The following is a 17,116-nucleotide window of genomic DNA, read 5'->3' on the forward strand; positions in this document are numbered from 1 at the left end:
CAACCACAAGCTGAGGGGAGTCGGGGCCTAGCTGGGGCCTAACAGGGGGTATCTGGCCTAGTGCAGGAGCCACAGACCCCTGCACACACTAGCTACCCCTTCCTTATCCCAGCTCCGGGGCAGGGGATTCTCTCGACCATATTGGCTGTTGTTCAATCATTATACCCTAACCCCTGTTATTCATGTACTGTGTAATCATTGTACCCTACCCCCTGTTATTCATGTACTGTGTAATCATTATACCCTAACCCCTGTTATTCATGTACTGTGTAATCATTGTACCCTAACCCCTGTTATTCATGTACTGTGTAATCATTGTACCCTACCCCCTGTTATTCATGTACTGTGTAATCATTGTACCCTACCCCCTGTTATTCATGTACTGTGTAATCATTATACCCTACCCCCTGTTATTCATGTACTGTGTAATCATTATACCCTACCCCCTGTTATTCATGTACTGTGTAATCATTGTACCCTAACCCCTGTTATTCATGTACTGTGTAATCATTATACCCTACCCCTTTTATTCATGTACTGTGTAATCATTATACCATAACCCCTGTTATTCATGTACTGTGTAATCATTGTACCCTACCCCCTGTTATTCATGTACTGTGTAATCATTGTACCCTACCCCCTGTTATTCATGTACTGTGTAATCATTATACCCTAACCCCTGTTATTCATGTACTGTGTAATCATTGTACCCTGCCCCCTGTTATTCATGTACTGTGTAATCATTATACCCTACCCCCTGTTATTCATGTACTGTGTAATCATTGTACCCTAACCCCTGTTATTCATGTACTGTGTAATCATTATACCCTACCCCTTTTATTCATGTACTGTGTAATCATTATACCCTAACCCCTGTTATTCATGTACTGTGTAATCATTATACCCTACCCCCTGTTATTCATGTACTGTGTAATCATTGTACCCTACCCCCTGTTATTCATGTACTGTGTAATCATTGTACCCTACCCCCTGTTATTCATGTACTGTGTAATCATTATACCCTAACCCCTGTTATTCATGTACTGTGTAATCATTGTACCCTGCCCCCTGTTATTCATGTACTGTGTAATCATTATACCCTACCCCCTGTTATTCATGTACTGTGTAATCATTGTACCCTAACCCCTGTTATTCATGTACTGTGTAATCATTATACCCTACCCCTTTTATTCATGTACTGTGTAATCATTATACCCTAACCCCTGTTATTCATGTACTGTGTAATCATTATACCCTACCCCCTGTTATTCATGTACTGTGTAATCATTATACCCTACCCCCTGTTATTCATGTACTGTGTAATCATTATACCCTACCCCCTGTTATTCATGTACTGTGTAATCATTATACCCTAACCCCTGTTATTCATGTACTGTGTAATCATTGTACCCTGCCCCCTGTTATTCATGTACTGTGTAATCATTATACCCTACCCCCTGTTATTCATGTACTGTGTAATCATTGTACCCTAACCCCTGTTATTCATGTACTGTGTAATCATTATACCCTACCCCTTTTATTCATGTACTGTGTAATCATTATACCCTAACCCCTGTTATTCATGTACTGTGTAATCATTATACCCTACCCCCTGTTATTCATGTACTGTGTAATCATTATACCCTACCCCCTGTTATTCATGTACTGTGTAATCATTGTACCCTGCCCCCTGTTATTCATGTACTGTGTAATCATTATACCCTACCCCCTGTTATTCATGTACTGTGTAATCATTATACCCTACCCCCTGTTATTCATGTACTGTGTAATCATTATACCCTACCCCCTGTTATTCATGTACTGTGTAATCATTATACCCTACCCCCTGTTATTCATGCTTTGGCAATACTGAAATGTTCTTTCGTCATGCCAATAAAGCTTATTTGATTTGTCAGTCAGATACTCAGGAGCTCAGAACTCACAAAAAAATTGCAAGTCAATTTGGGAGGAGCGCTGGAATTAACTCATATAATGTTAGTATTTTGCTGTTAATGTTAGATTTTTTTTTTAGTGTTCAAAATCATTGTTTTCTTAATCTTTAGCGTCTGAGGTTGCTATTATGGAGACATCCAGTTTGACCTCTCAGACACTTAGGGGCCTATGCTATAAGCCTTCTTTAAAAATATCGCTGGGCCATTTAAATCGCCTGTTTTTTGAGCGTTGCTATCACGGTATTCAGAAAGCCTCGATTTCCTGTGATAGCAAAATTCCTAAAACAGGCGAGTAGCCGGCGATGTGATGATCGCCTCTCTGAAAAGGCCAAATCCGGCGATTTCTTTCAGCTGCTGAGAGAGCTGCTCAGAGAGAGCCGCCTCTCCCTGCGCATATCTCGCCCGAAATGAATGTTTTTTTTTAATATACATTGTATTACTAGTGTAGATGAGCAGGGGGTCTCCGGAGCAGATTTCAGGTCCGGGGACTCCCTGCTTCCCGAGTTACAGGCCTCGTTATGGGGTGCCGGTATGTCCTCTGCATTTAAATGTCTCGCGTCATGTGACCGTGGGATTTAAATCCATAGGAGATACCGGCAGCCCATAACAGGGCCTGTATCTCGGGAGGCAGGGGGTCCCTGAGGCTGAAATCAAAGCGGTTCAGCTCAGGAGACCCCCTGCTCCCGCACACTGTTAATAAAAATTACATTAAAGCAGATTCATTACCTTAGTGGCTATCCACTAAGGCAATGAAGGGGTTAAGGCTCAATAGCAGCTTTATTGGGGGCAGAGGGGGTGAGTGAAGGGGGTACTTGGCCCAGGGTGGGTTATTAGGCCTACCGAGAAGGTTGCGGGAGGACTTAACGCCTTCATTACCATAGCGGTAGTAACCGCTATGGTAATGAATGGGGTTAACCCCCCGCGCCCCAGCCAGTAGACCTAATAACCCATCCTGGGCAAAGTACCCCCTTCACCCAATCCCTCTACCCCCAATAAACATTACAATACCTACTACCCACCAATGCACAACCCACCCACCCCCTGTATCCCCACATAAAAGTATTATTTTTTCCTCATCCTCATCACCGTCCATGTCCTCCGTTGCCAGAAACAATGCTATAAAAATAAAATCTAATGGCCCCTAACCCCTTTACCACCTTAGCGGTTATTAACCTCTATAGTAATTAAGGGGTTAACCCACCCTCACTCGCAACACACAAGGGAGACCTAACCACCCACCCGAGCCCACTATACCCACCCTGTACCCATTGATTGGTACAGTGGTATATCATGCCCATATAATATGGGCATAAGCCACTATAGCAGTCAATGGGCAACCTAATCAAAAAGCATGAAGGCCAAAAATACACAATAATAAAATATATACACAAGCACCTAAACACCCCAACAATAAAAGAACTAAAAAGCCTAATAGTAAGCCACATCAATAACTTACTGTATGCATCTACAAAACAGCACAATAATAAAAATCTGTTCTTCCAAAACATAAGAATACAATTCAATAAACACCTATCCAAGCAAACTATTCAAGAAATAAAACCACTAGCCAAACAAGCAATTCAATACATAAAAGCACTAGCCAACAAATCAATTAATTAATTTCAACCACTAGCCAACACATCAATTAAAACCAGTAGCCAACAAAATAAATAATTAATTAAAAACGTTAAACAATTGGAAAATGAAATAAAAACAAGACAATTTAAGCCAAACAATAAACAGTAAAAGAAAGAACAACAATCAATAGAAAAAAAGCATTTGCCAAAAAATGCATTGGCTGTCACTGTATTTATCTATACCCTAAACAGGCACAGATTCCTACATTATAAGTCAATGGGCAATGAAAAAATTAAAAAAAACCTGTAAAAATAAAATTACATACATTCAATATTTTTCATACCATTAGAAGCATTGACCCTCTGAATCCCGGCGTTTCTGCAAGCACTCGTACTGCGACATCATCAAAGTCTATTAGGCTTTTTAGTTCTTTTATTGTTGGGGTGTTTAGGTGCTTGTGTATATATTTTATTATTGTGTATTTTTGTCCTTCATGATTTTTTATTAGGGTGACCATTGACTGCTATAGTGGCTTATCATGCCCATATTATATTGGTGTGATGTACCACTATGCCAATCAATGGGTATAGTGGTCCCGGCGTGGGTTGTTAGGCTTCCCGGGTGGGTAGCGGGGGAGGGTGGGTTTACCCCTTAATTACTATAGCGGTTATTAACCGCTAAGGTGATTAAGGGGTTAGGAGCCATTAGATTGTGTTTTTTCTTGGATTCCTTCTGGGGACAGAGGACATGGAACTGGAATATGCTGATGAGGACAACCTTCATGATGGCAGGGGTAACTAATGTTTTATTTAATAATGGGCATATGAGCCCATCTGGATCCATATCTGGATAATAGTTATTTTGCCCATTACTGTTCTGTATGTGTTGGGTGGGATGGGAGGTGGGAGGGCCTATAGACACCAACGTGGACCACCCGAGGGCCCACAGACACCCGCAGGGACCACCTGAGGACACCCGGACACCCGTGGCTTCTGGTATCAATCATGTGGGGGTAGAGGAGGTGGGTATTAGTGTTTATTGTGGGTAGCAGGGGTGGGTAAGGGGGTATTTGGCCCTTGGTGGGCCTTGGGGACCACTATACCCACCCTGTACCGATTGATTGGCATAGTGGTACATCACACCAATATAATATGGGCATGATAAGCCACTATAGCAGTCAATGGTCACCCTAATAAAAAATCATGAAGGACAAAAATACACAATAATAAAATATATACACAAGCACCTAAACACCCCAACAATAAAATAACTAAAAAGCCTAATAGACTTTGATGACGTCGCAGTACAAGAGCTTGCAGAAACACCGGGATTCAGATGGTCAACACTTCTAAAGATAAGAAAAATATTGAATGTATGTAATTTTATTTTTACAGTTTTTTTTTTTAATGTTTTTCATTGCCCATTGACTTATAATGTATGAATCTGTGCCTGTTTAGGGTATAGAAAAATACAGTGACAGCCAATGCATTTTTTGGCAAATGCTTTTTTTCTATAGATTGTTGTTCTTTCTATTACTGTTTATTGTTTGGCTTAAATTGTAATTTGGATGGCTTGTTTTTAATTCATTTTCTGATTATTTAGCGTTTTTAATTAATTATTTCTTTTGTTGGCTACTGGTTTTAATTGATGTGGCGGGAGGGGTTAACCCCTTCATTGCCTTAGCGGTTAGCCGCTAAGGTAATCAAGTTGCCTGTAAATGCATTTTTATTGCATGGGATTCATGCCGGGGGTCTTCGGGGCTGGTATTAATGATATCGGCTCCGGAGACTCCCGGCATCAAGCCGATGCAGGAAAAAAGCATTTTTTTTCTAAGTCCCTCTCTCGCCGCCTCTCAGCAGCTTCTCACCAGCCTCACGCCAACTTTTCCTGGCGTGTGGATTTGGGGAGAAACTCGCCATTCTACAGCTGCGATAGGCCTCTATAAGCTAATCATGACTACTAGAATTGCACGCATTTCAGAACTAGAATTGCACGCGTTTCAGAACTAGAATTGCACGCGTTTCAGAACTAGAATTGCACGCGTTTCAGTGATTTATCGCCGCTCACTCTGCGTTTTTTTTTGCTTTTTTGAAGGCTCAAAAATTTGGCGATTCAGTCTTTTATCGCCCACTTATCGAGGCTTACTGAATAGCAGTAGGCATTTTGGTCGATAAGTGCTCGATAAGTGGCTTACGAACGCTTATAGCATAGGCCCCTTAATATTTCAACTGCTCATAAAGCATCAGACTGTTAAAAAAAATTTAAATACCTTGACAGCAAGAGAAGATCTGTTATATATAATATACATGAACAAAAAAAGACTGCTACTTTAGAAACACTACAATGACATATATATTTTTGATCTGTGTCTCTGTTTGGTCGCGTTCCAATACATTTTAGTTCTCATCATTACGTGAATCAACAGCTCACCAGATGAATGAGTCAGCGTCCTGTCTGTCCGTTGGCTGCAAAGCAATACGTCAGTTCGGTCAAGTCTGTGAGATGGGAGAGAGCAGAGATTTAGGTTTTCAACTGGAAAAAAAATCCCTGCAGGCAGGATTTGAGCTTCTTCTTCAGGCTTCTGGAAGACTAAATATAACCTCTCCCACCACAAAAGGCACAGAGTAATCATATTTTATTATGTAACAGAGCACAATCACTGGGATCCCCTAACCTCTGATGTGGGTTATCTCACCATGGTGGGGTGTAGATCCACAGAAGTCCATCGTTTTTGCGCTAATAACGTAAAGTTCCCGAAATTGGGAATGACCGTTATTTTTTTCCGTCTTATTAACAGATCAAAGCTAATGAGATGCAAAAATAACACCCGTTCATATTAGTAGCAGCGCTATTAAATGGGATTTTCATGTCTCAGACATGTGCTCTGCAATACACTGCACATGCGCATTGGTAAAAAGTCGTATTCGCTCACGTCGTTTTGTTTCAAATTCAAACAAATACGCATTAGAAACTGAAACTCAACCAGATCAGCTAAACTGTTGAGATCGCTGAGCAGGCTTCTATGTCTACTGCTGGGGCTGCTCCTGCTGCTGATGTTAGCAGAATACGAAGCCAGAAATGTACCGATCAGGAGCGGGAGATCTTAATAAATGGAGTTGTTGATGATAACAACAGTATCTGACAGTAACGGAGTTCTGAGGACCTCTGTTCTTGGGTAAACTGCTCACTACCGTATGATTTGCATATGAGCAAAGCCAAGGTTTGTTAAAAAGTATCGATCCGCTATTTTTGGGGTAAATGCGAGGACATTGTAACGCCATGGACCTTTGGGGATACGCGTAACAGATATCGATACGATATCGATTCGTGGATCTACCCCCATGATCCTCCGTTAACTGAAATTGACTTTAATGGTAGTTAGTGCAGGATCGCAGGGCAAGAAACCATACTGTATATGAGGTTAGTTGTAGTTCACCTGAAAGTGTATATTATGGGTAGTGTTTTACCACTGGCCTCCTTCCATCCTGACGAAGGTCCCTCGAGACCGAAACACTTGACATGTGTTTGTAATAAAAACAATTGCTCTAGTGTCCTGTGTTTATTCGCTGGCCTATCTCTTTGACTTGTCATTGACATGAGCACTCCCACCATGCTTTACCGATGACCAGTGAGGTGAATTCACTGGGACTACCTATCTATGTCCTTTAAATCGTAAGGTTCTGGCATTTACATACAGAAATACTTCAACAGATGTTGGGTTGTAAATATCTATACATTAAATATGTATTTTTTTCCCCCTTTCTAATAGGTTAGCGCAGGGATGCGCAAAGTTTTTGCTTGGAAGCCCCAGCGTTCGCGCCCCCCCTCGGGTAGAACCCGGCGTCAAATTACATTGCGTGTCTTGTGACATCATGTCACATGATCCCACAGCGTCATTTGATGCGCATTGTCATGGCGACACGTCACGTCACATGCCCTCACGGCGTAATTTGACGGCGCGTTGCCATGGCGACGCGTTGCCGAAGACCCAGCTGGCAGCAGGCAAGGGACGTTACAGAGGCCTCATGCCTTTCCCGGCTTTTGATTTCAATGTCTTGGGGAAGGGCGCGGGGCCTCTGTAACCACCGCGCCCCCCCTAGCAAATATTGCGCCCCCCCCCCTGGAGGGAACACACCCCAGTTTGCACACCGCTGGGTTAGCGTTTTATGTAATTACAGCTGGGTTTCCAAACATGGAATCTACATTGCACACATGTACACACACACTTCTCTCTCTCCCTCATCCTCTCTCTCCTCCCTCTCCCCCAACGTACACACAGATACCTCACAGACAATGGGTGAAAAGAACCTAGGCGCCTCCTACACAACCAACGTGATGAGTGTGGTGACAAAATATATTTGTGACTTTATATAATACACTGTGAATAAGTGAACATGATAAAATATAGGGTTGTAACTCCCTGCTCTGACCCTCTGGCAGGGACTGTCTTCGGTGGTCTCAAAAGGAAGCAACTAGTATTCTTCAAAATCCAGACGGAGCATGTGAGAAATTCAACCCCAAAAAAGAACAGAAAAACATATCTACTGTAAGTGTAGATGTAATAAATTTGTGAATTAGTAGGAAAACTTGGCTCCTATGTGTTGCCTACTCACATTGTGGCAGGTTTATATGGGCACATCCAGAACCTTGGTAATCTCTTCTTATGTGTTGGAATCGAAATGTAGAAAAGAGAGAGAAACCATTGCCCAGATCAAAAAGGTATGAACTTTATATTTTAAAGGTATTAGAATCGCACTCTCAATGTCTGCAATATTAAAAGCATTTAACACATAAAGTGTATGGTGCTCGATGATGTGAACTCTCTCACTGCCACCATCCCCTCGGGTGTCGTTGATGGCCCTGGAGTGGCGTCTCAGCCCTGCCGGCATCTCTCTTGGGCTCAGCGATATCCCGCAAACGTCCTTCCTGGTGTTATTGGCTGTCAGGAGCGGCGTCTCGGCCCCACCGGCGTCTCTCTGGGCTCCGTGACGTCACTTCCGATTTCGGCTTTTCCGCTGGATAATGCGTCTACGGGTGCAGTCTCTCAGGAGGCTAACACGCTACGCGTTTCGCTTTCAGTAAGCTTCGCAAGCTGACGAAGGGTATTGCACGGCCCTTTAAAGATATTACGAAAGTTGTCAAAGTTGGTTAGCAAAATGTTAAAGAAAACAAAAATATGCAAAGAAAGAAATAGCGATCAACACAGACTGCTGCTTTAAAAATATATACTCTATAGAAACATATATCACACAGTCTCTGTTTGGTTCTGCCCCAACACCTTTCGGTTCTCATATAATTACGTAAATCCACAGCTCACCAGATGAATGAGTCAGCATCCTGTCTGTCCGTTGGGTGCACAGCAAAGCGTCCATGTGGTCAAGTCTGGGAGATGGGAGAGAGCAGGGATTTAGGTTTGGGGTTGAAAAGAGTCCCTACAGACAGTGATTCGTGTTCTTATTCAGAACTGTTGAAGCTAAATATAACCTTTCCCTGCACAAAAGGCAAAGAGTAAATCTATTCCCATCAGAAATGTTCTCTCTAGCTTTTTATTACTACGTTCCCTCATTTTCTCCCTTAAAGTTTAATCTTTCCTCATTTTACCCCTTTTGTTCAGCAGGGATATATCCCTCGGAATTTTTTTTTTTTTAAGGCAAACAGGGGAATACAAAGAACTCTTCTAGGCCACTGACATCTTTAATAGGATAAATGGGGCTAAGTATTTTTTAATGATCTTTTAAATTTTTAGCATTTCCATTGCCTTAGGAGAAGGAGCGGATCAGTGAGTAAAGACACTGACTGGCATTGAGTTTTAAGCATTGGGTTCAATTCCCAGTGTCGGCTCCTTAGGCAAGTCACTTTATCTCCCTGTGCCTCAGGCACCAAAAAATAGATTGTAAGCTCCACGGGGCAGGGAACTGCAAAATGTGTCTGTAAAGCGCTACGTAAAACTAGCAGCGCTATACAAGAACATGCTGTTATTATTATAAACACGTATCTTGGATGGGTTATTATAATCTTCATTTAATGGCTTTTTGTGATAACTGTTTGTCAGTCCTCAACCTCACAGACAGAACAACATATGTCTGTTACTTGTTTGCAAAGTAAACAAAGTATATATCTTGAATATCTGTTACGAGCGATATGCAGAATATTTATGAGGTTATAAATAAGTAAGGCCTCGGACATGATCAAAAAGACCGTGCTGAGGCGCGCTGAGCTGCGCTGAGGGAAAACATTATCCCTATCAGCGCGGCTTTAGACGGCGCTTCCGCAAACGTGCGGGGGCGTGTGGAATTTCAGCCGACAGACCAATTTTAGATTTCCTGCTGAGGGAAGCGCAGGGCCGGTCAGGTGACTGCCAGAAGCCAATGGCAGTCCGTGACTTTGGCGCCGTGACGTGGCGCGCTAGCCCTGCCTCCCGCTCCACCTTCCGCCCGACTCCCACCTGGCACACAAGTGCGCTCGCTGACGCTCATGCAGGGACACAAAAAAGCTCCTGCTTGAGCAGGAGAGCATGTGCGTCAGCGCTGCCCAGCGCTCCTCCCTGCACCGTGTCCCAGGCCTAAAACGGTTACTTTAGGGCTGATTACATCTTTGTAAGGGAGTCCAAGAGAGATAGGAGTGAAACACCCCCAAGCAATGCTTCCCTGAGACCAATTCTAAGGTGTTGGTTGTTAAAATAATGAATCCCAGACAGTATGTTGAACAGAGACTATGGGGTCTATGCACTAAGCAGCGAAAAAAAGCATTAGCCAGTTTTTGAATTCGCCATGTTTTTGGCGTGTTAAACTCGCTGTATGCTAGAAGGGCCGAATCCCTGGCAAATAAATGCGCCACCACCATTTGATAAAATGGCTAGTAACCGGTGGCGAGACGGCTGCCTGGCGAGAAGCTGCCGAGAAGCCGTCCCCTGCCGAGATATGTCTGCAGCAGAGAGAGATCCGCTGCTCTCTCTGTGCAAAGATCGGCACATTAAAAATTATTTTATAAACCATTTTTATTCATACTGTAAATGTGCAGGGGGTCTCCGGAGCTGATCCGCATTGGTTTCAGGTCTGGGGACCCCCTGCTTCCCGAGACACAGGCCTCTTTATGAGGTGCCGGTATCCCTCTGCATTTAAATGTCCCGAGCACGTGACCGTGGAATGTAAACAAAGCAGAGGGATACCGGCACCCCCTAAAGGGGCCTGTATCTCGAGAAGCAGGGGGTCCCCAGACCTAAAACCAAAGCGGTTCAGCTCCGGAGACTCTCTGCACATCTATACTATGAGTAAAACACATATATAAATAAACAATCATTCCTTACCTTTGCGGCTATGTGCTATGGTAACGAAGCAGCATGAATATATTTTTTAATAATACTGTACAGTGAGCAGGGGGTCCCCTGAGCGGAACCGCATTGCTTTGTGGACCAGGGACCCCCTGCTTAATGAGTTACAGGCCCCGGTATGTGTCATCGGGTGGGCAGTGTCGCCGCCATCTTTATAGCGTCCCATACGCGAAGTGCCCGCTATAAAGATGGCGTTGACACTGTATCCGATGCCCCAAACCGGGGCCTGTAACTCGGGAAGCAGGGGGTCCCTGAGCCAGAATTCAATGAGGTTCAGCTCAGGGGACCCCCTGCTCCCGCACAATATTATTAAAATACATAAATGCTGCTTCATTACCATAGCGGATAGCCGCTAAGGCAATGAAGGGGTTAACGCATAATAGCATGTTTATTGGGGACAATTGCCCCCAATAAACATTGCAATACACAACATACAATACAGTAATGGGCAAAATTACTATTATCCACAAATGGATAATAGTGCAGTTGTCCATTTAAAATACATAAATAACAATAAATACATTAAATACATATAGCACTCACCCATGTCCGGCTGCCACGGTGAAGGCCATCCTCATTTTCATCCTGCTAATGCCCCATCCGCTTCTGCAAAACAGAAACAAGAATAAAAACATCAATGTAATGTCCCCTAACCCCTTAATCACCATAGCGGTTAGTAACCGCTACAGTCATTAAGGGGTTAACCCACCCTCACCCACCACTCGGGAGGCCTACATACCCTCCCCCAGTATCCCCCGCCCCGTGATGCCTAACCACCCTCACCCACTACCCACAAGGGAGGCCTACCCACATACCCTTGGGGCCAATACCCCCTCCCCCCCAACACATAAGGTACAATAATGTGCCAAATAACTATTATCCAGATAGGGATAATAGATTATTTGGCCATTATTAAACACATTAACTAGCATAGTAAAATAAATAAACTTCTACTGACCTCATCAATAAGAAGGCCCCGTCGCCAGCATAATCCTTGTTGTCCGTTGCCAAAATAATACATAGCCAATACATTGCAATTACATTCACATATCAATGAACCCCTTAACCCTTATCGGATACTAACCGCAAAGGTAATTAAGGGGTTAAGCCACCCTGGCCCGATACTTACCCTTCACACATTGCTTTGTACAGTGGCTTCATCATGCAAAAAAAAATTTTTTTTTAAATACAATATATATATATATATATATATATATATATTGTATTTTAAAAATATACACATGAAGAACCAATATACAAATAAATGTCTCAGGGTTAACAAAAACATGCTTAAATAAAAATACCACTTCTCTATAACATCCACAATGAAATACAATGCTATTTCCTAAACAAATCAAATGTAATCATCCAATCTAAAGCATTAAATGCCAATCAAAAGCCTCAAATGCCACTCAAAACATTGCATTTACATTGTATACATGATGCATAAAATCTAAGCAACATGTAGACGCTGCAAATCAATGTTAACAATGCAATATTCCAAAGAAAATAGCATTACATCAAACAAAGTATACTATGTAATCCAATAAAGTCACCATCAATCAATTTGCATACATTAATTACATCCCAAAACAATTAAAAAAGCATCCATACCAATTACACAATTAACTATAGCAACCGTTAAAGAGAACAAGTTACCATCATACAAAATAGAAGGACACCAAAAAATAAAATATACAAAAGCAAGCCTCACCATGACCTAAAGTACAGCATACAAGCCCAAAAATTACATCTATCTAATTATAAAATACATTCAACACACATCTATGCATAGCAGCATAGCCAAAATCATTTAAAATAGTGCAAAGCAAGCTTTTCAAACACAATCATTTCTTACCCTGTATGTATATATCTATCTAGACATACATACATAAATACGTACAGTGGCAAGAAATTATGTACAAAAAAAAACCCAACACATGTAAAAAGCAAGAAAAAAACAAGTTACAACAAGTTAATACATTTCTTTTCTTCACTTACCATTACTTGACCCACTCGCCGACTCCCGTTGAACAGCTTACTCGCGAACCAATCCACGAACAGGAACCCATAAAATAATAAACAAGAAAAAAATAAACATTACACTAAAAATCCAAAAGAATCCACGGGTCTTCTATTTGTAATCCATCTTCATCTGTATTCTTCTTTCTCTCAGCTGCGGCTCTGTTCCGGGGTCTTCTTACCGTCTGCTGCCACGCCCTTGTCTTCTTCTTTAGGAGGTCCTTCCTCCTCGGCGTCTGGCTTCAAAATGAGACGACATAGGCTTTTAAAGGCCTATGACGTCACATTTTCGTCATGGTTTCCACGGCCCTGATTGGGCCGTGAAAACCATGTGCTTTGGCCGATAAAAAAAAAATGATGACGTCACTTAAAGGCAATGAAAGCACAGCCAATCAGAATGGCTTTGATTCAATTGCCTTTAAGATGACGTCATTAAAAGAAACATGGCCGGCCTCACAAGGTACGGTAGCCAATCAGAGCGTGGGAAGTCTATCCCTACTCTGATTGGCTCTAGTACACCATGTGACAGAGGCTTGGGGGAGAACGGATATGACGTCATTGAAAGCCTGTCACATGGCAAGCCCTAAACAAACAACAAGGGCAAAATACCCCCTTCACCCACCCCCGCTAGCCACAATAAACCTAGCACGGCGGCTTAACCCCTTCATTGCCTTATGAAGTGGCCTTTAAATGCATTTTTCCTGACTCCGATGCATGCCGGGGGGCTCCGGTGCTGGTATTAATGGTATCAGCTCAGGAGACCCCCGGCATCAATCCCAGCCAGGAAAAAGGCCAGAATTTTTTCTAAGTGCCAATCCACTGCTCATCAGCAGCCTCTCACCATCAACTTGCCAACTTTTTGTGGCGTGCCGGATTCGGCATAAAAACGCCATTCTAGAGTGGCGAATAGCGGCGCAAAGCTACTCGCCACTACTAGAATACAGCGTGGCGGAAAAAATGTCTATTTCAGGCAAAAAATGCCTTCTCGCCTCGCCAATGGCGGGAAAAAAAAAACGCCAAACACATTGACTTTTTTTTTGATTCTCGCCACATTTTCGCCCCTGAATAGGGGTAGGCATTTTTGGCGTGAAACGGGCGAGAAGTGCCTTTCCGACGCTTACTGCATGACCCCATATAACTCAAGTTGCTTAATATATGCGGAGTCCTGTTAATATATTTCTTATTATTAGAGGGAGTTTTCTCCTTGCTGTCTCTATAGGCCGTCAATAAAGATTTTTCTGTTCCGGTAATCAGCAGACCGGCTACTACTTCCCCCTCCCCCCCCCCCCCCCCCCGATTGTGCATCATCTCTTCACTCTGGATCTCTGTAAGGGAGTCGAACACAGCGATAAATGGTTTATTACTCACTACGTTGGACTGTCTCTTTACATATATTCTCCGCAGTTTTGTATAATTCTCCTTACAAGTGATACAATAGGCATTCAGTTATCTGGCAGTAAATAAACATTATTTCCAACCTGACATTATTCCAAACATTTATTTCTAACAAAATTATTATTTACCGTTCTAAGAAACCTGGAATATTAAAATTGATATTTGAGGGGTTCTTTAGCACACAAACATATTAGTCACTATAGACAGCATAGAAAGGTTTGTTACAATACATAGGGTAATTTTTATTTTATTTTAAATTGATCAATTGCAATTTAGCTGCCAACGTTTTTGAAAGAATGCAGTAGTGATTTGGTGCCCATTTCCAGTATTGTCCCTGTAGAAAATAATCTCAAATAATCTTAGTAGAATGTCTAATAGAAAAAAGAATGTAACAAGCATTTTTTTGTTACTAAAGCAAATTCATAGAACAATCACTGACGTATGATGTGGGTTATCTCCCGATGATCCCACATTAACTGCCATTGACTGTAATGGTAAGAGTGCATTATCGCAGTGCGATAAACCATATATGATGCTAGTTGCAGTACACCTCTTTAACGAAGCATATGGGTAGCTCTGTGTGCTGATATAGCTCCGTGTGCTGATACAATACATCTCATATGCACTGACCTTTGCACACACCCTCTTTCTGTCGCTGTAACTTCTCCCTACTTACCACTTAGATTGTAAGCTCTTCGGGGCAGAGACTCCTTTTCCTATTGTTACTTTTATGTCTAAAGCGTTTATTCCCATCATGTGTTATATTATTATGTCCCATGTATTATTGCTCTGAAGCGCTATATACATGGATGGCGCTATATAAATAAAGATATACATACATACATACATATATACATACACCTCAATGTGTATGTTATAGGTGGTACGTTACCACTGTCCTCCTCCCATTATGGGGAAGGTCTCTCATGGAGTTTGAAACAGGGTTGCCAATAGGGGAGGAGAGCCGGGACAAGTGTCCTCGGCCCGATGACTGTGGGGGGCCTTGCCAATGCTGGGAGTTGGGCTGCTACTACTCTACTGCTGGGAGCTCTACAGCTACTACTCTACTGCAGGGAGCTCTACTGCTACTACTCTACTGCAGGAAGCTCTACTGCTACTACTCTACTGCAGGGAGCTCTACTGCTACTACTCTACTGCAGGGAGCTCTACAGCTACTACTCTACTGCAGGGAGCTCTACTGCTACTTCTCTACTGCAGGAAGCTCTACTGCTACTACTCTACTGCAGGGAGCTCTACTGCTACTACTCTACTGCAGGAAGCTCTACTGCTACTACTCTACTGCAGGGAGCTCTACTGCTACTACTCTACTGCAGGGAGCTCTACTGCTACTACTCTACTGCTGGGAGCTCTACTGCTACTACTCTACTGCAGGGAGCTCTACTGCTACTACTCTACTGCAGAGAGCTCTACTGCTACTACTCTACTGCAGGGAGCTCTACTGCTGGGAGCTCTACAGCTACTACTCTACTGCAGGGAGCTCTACTACTACTACTCTACTGCAGGGAGCTCTACTGCTACTACTCTACTGTAGGGAGCTCTACAGCTACTACTCTACTGCAGGAAGCTCTACAGCTACTACTCTACTGCAGGAAGCTCTACTGCTACTGCTCTACTGCAGGGAGCTCAACTGCTACTACTCTACTGCAGGAAGCTCTACAGCTACTACTCTACTGCAGGAAGCTCTACAGCTACTACTCTACTGCAGGGAGCTCTACTGCATGGAGCTCTACTGCTACTACTCTACTGCAGGAAGCTCTACTGCTACTACTCTACTGCAGGGAGCTCTACAGCTACTACTCTACTCCAGGGAGCTCTACTGCAGGGAGCTCTACTGCTACTACTCTACTGCAGGAAGCTCTACTGCTACTACTCTACTGCAGGGAGCTCTACAGCTACTACTCTACTCCAGGGAGCTCTACAGCTACTGTACTACTGCAGGGAGCTCTACTGCTACTACTCTACTGCAGGAAGCTCTACAGCTACTACTCTACTGCAGGGAGCTCTACTGCATGGAGCTCTACAGCTACTACTCTACTGCAGGGAGCTCTACAGCTACTACTCTACTGCAGGGAGCTCTACAGCTACTACTCTACTGCAGGGAGCTCTACTACTACTACTCTACTGTAGGGAGCTTTACAGCTACTACTCTACTGCAGGGAGCTGTACAGCTACTACTCTACTGCAGGGAGCTCTACTGCTACTACTCTACTGCAGGGAGCTCTACTGCTACTACTCTACTGCAGGGAGCTCTACTGCTACTACTCTACTGCAGGAAGCTCTACAGCTACTACTCTACTGCAGGGAGCTCTATTGCTACTACTCTACTGCAGGGAGCTCTACTGCTACTACTCTACTGCAGGGAGCTCTACTGCTACTACTCTACTGCAGGGAGCTCTACAGCTACTACTCTACTGCAGGGAGCTCTACTGCTACTACTCTACTGCAGGGAGCTCTACTGCTACTACTCTACTGCAGGGAGCTCTACTGCTACTACTCTACTGCAGGAAGCTCTACAGCTACTACTCTACTGCAGGGAGCTCTACTGCTACTACTCAACTGCAGGGAGCTCTACTGCTACTACTCTACTGCAGGGAGCTCTACTGCTACTACTCTACTGCAGAAAGCTCTACATCTACTACTCTACTGCAGGGAGCTCTACAGCTACTACTCTACTGCAGGAAGCTCTACTGCTACTACTCTACTGCAGGGAGCTCTACTGCTACTACTCTACTGCAGGGAGCTCTACTGCAGGAAGCTCTACTGCAAGTACCTCTACTGCTTCCATGGGTCTTCTACTAATCAATACCAGTCCTGTCAA

Source organism: Ascaphus truei, chromosome 5 (assembly GCF_040206685.1).
Source record: "Ascaphus truei isolate aAscTru1 chromosome 5, aAscTru1.hap1, whole genome shotgun sequence".
Classification (NCBI taxonomy): Eukaryota; Metazoa; Chordata; class Amphibia; order Anura; family Ascaphidae; genus Ascaphus; species Ascaphus truei.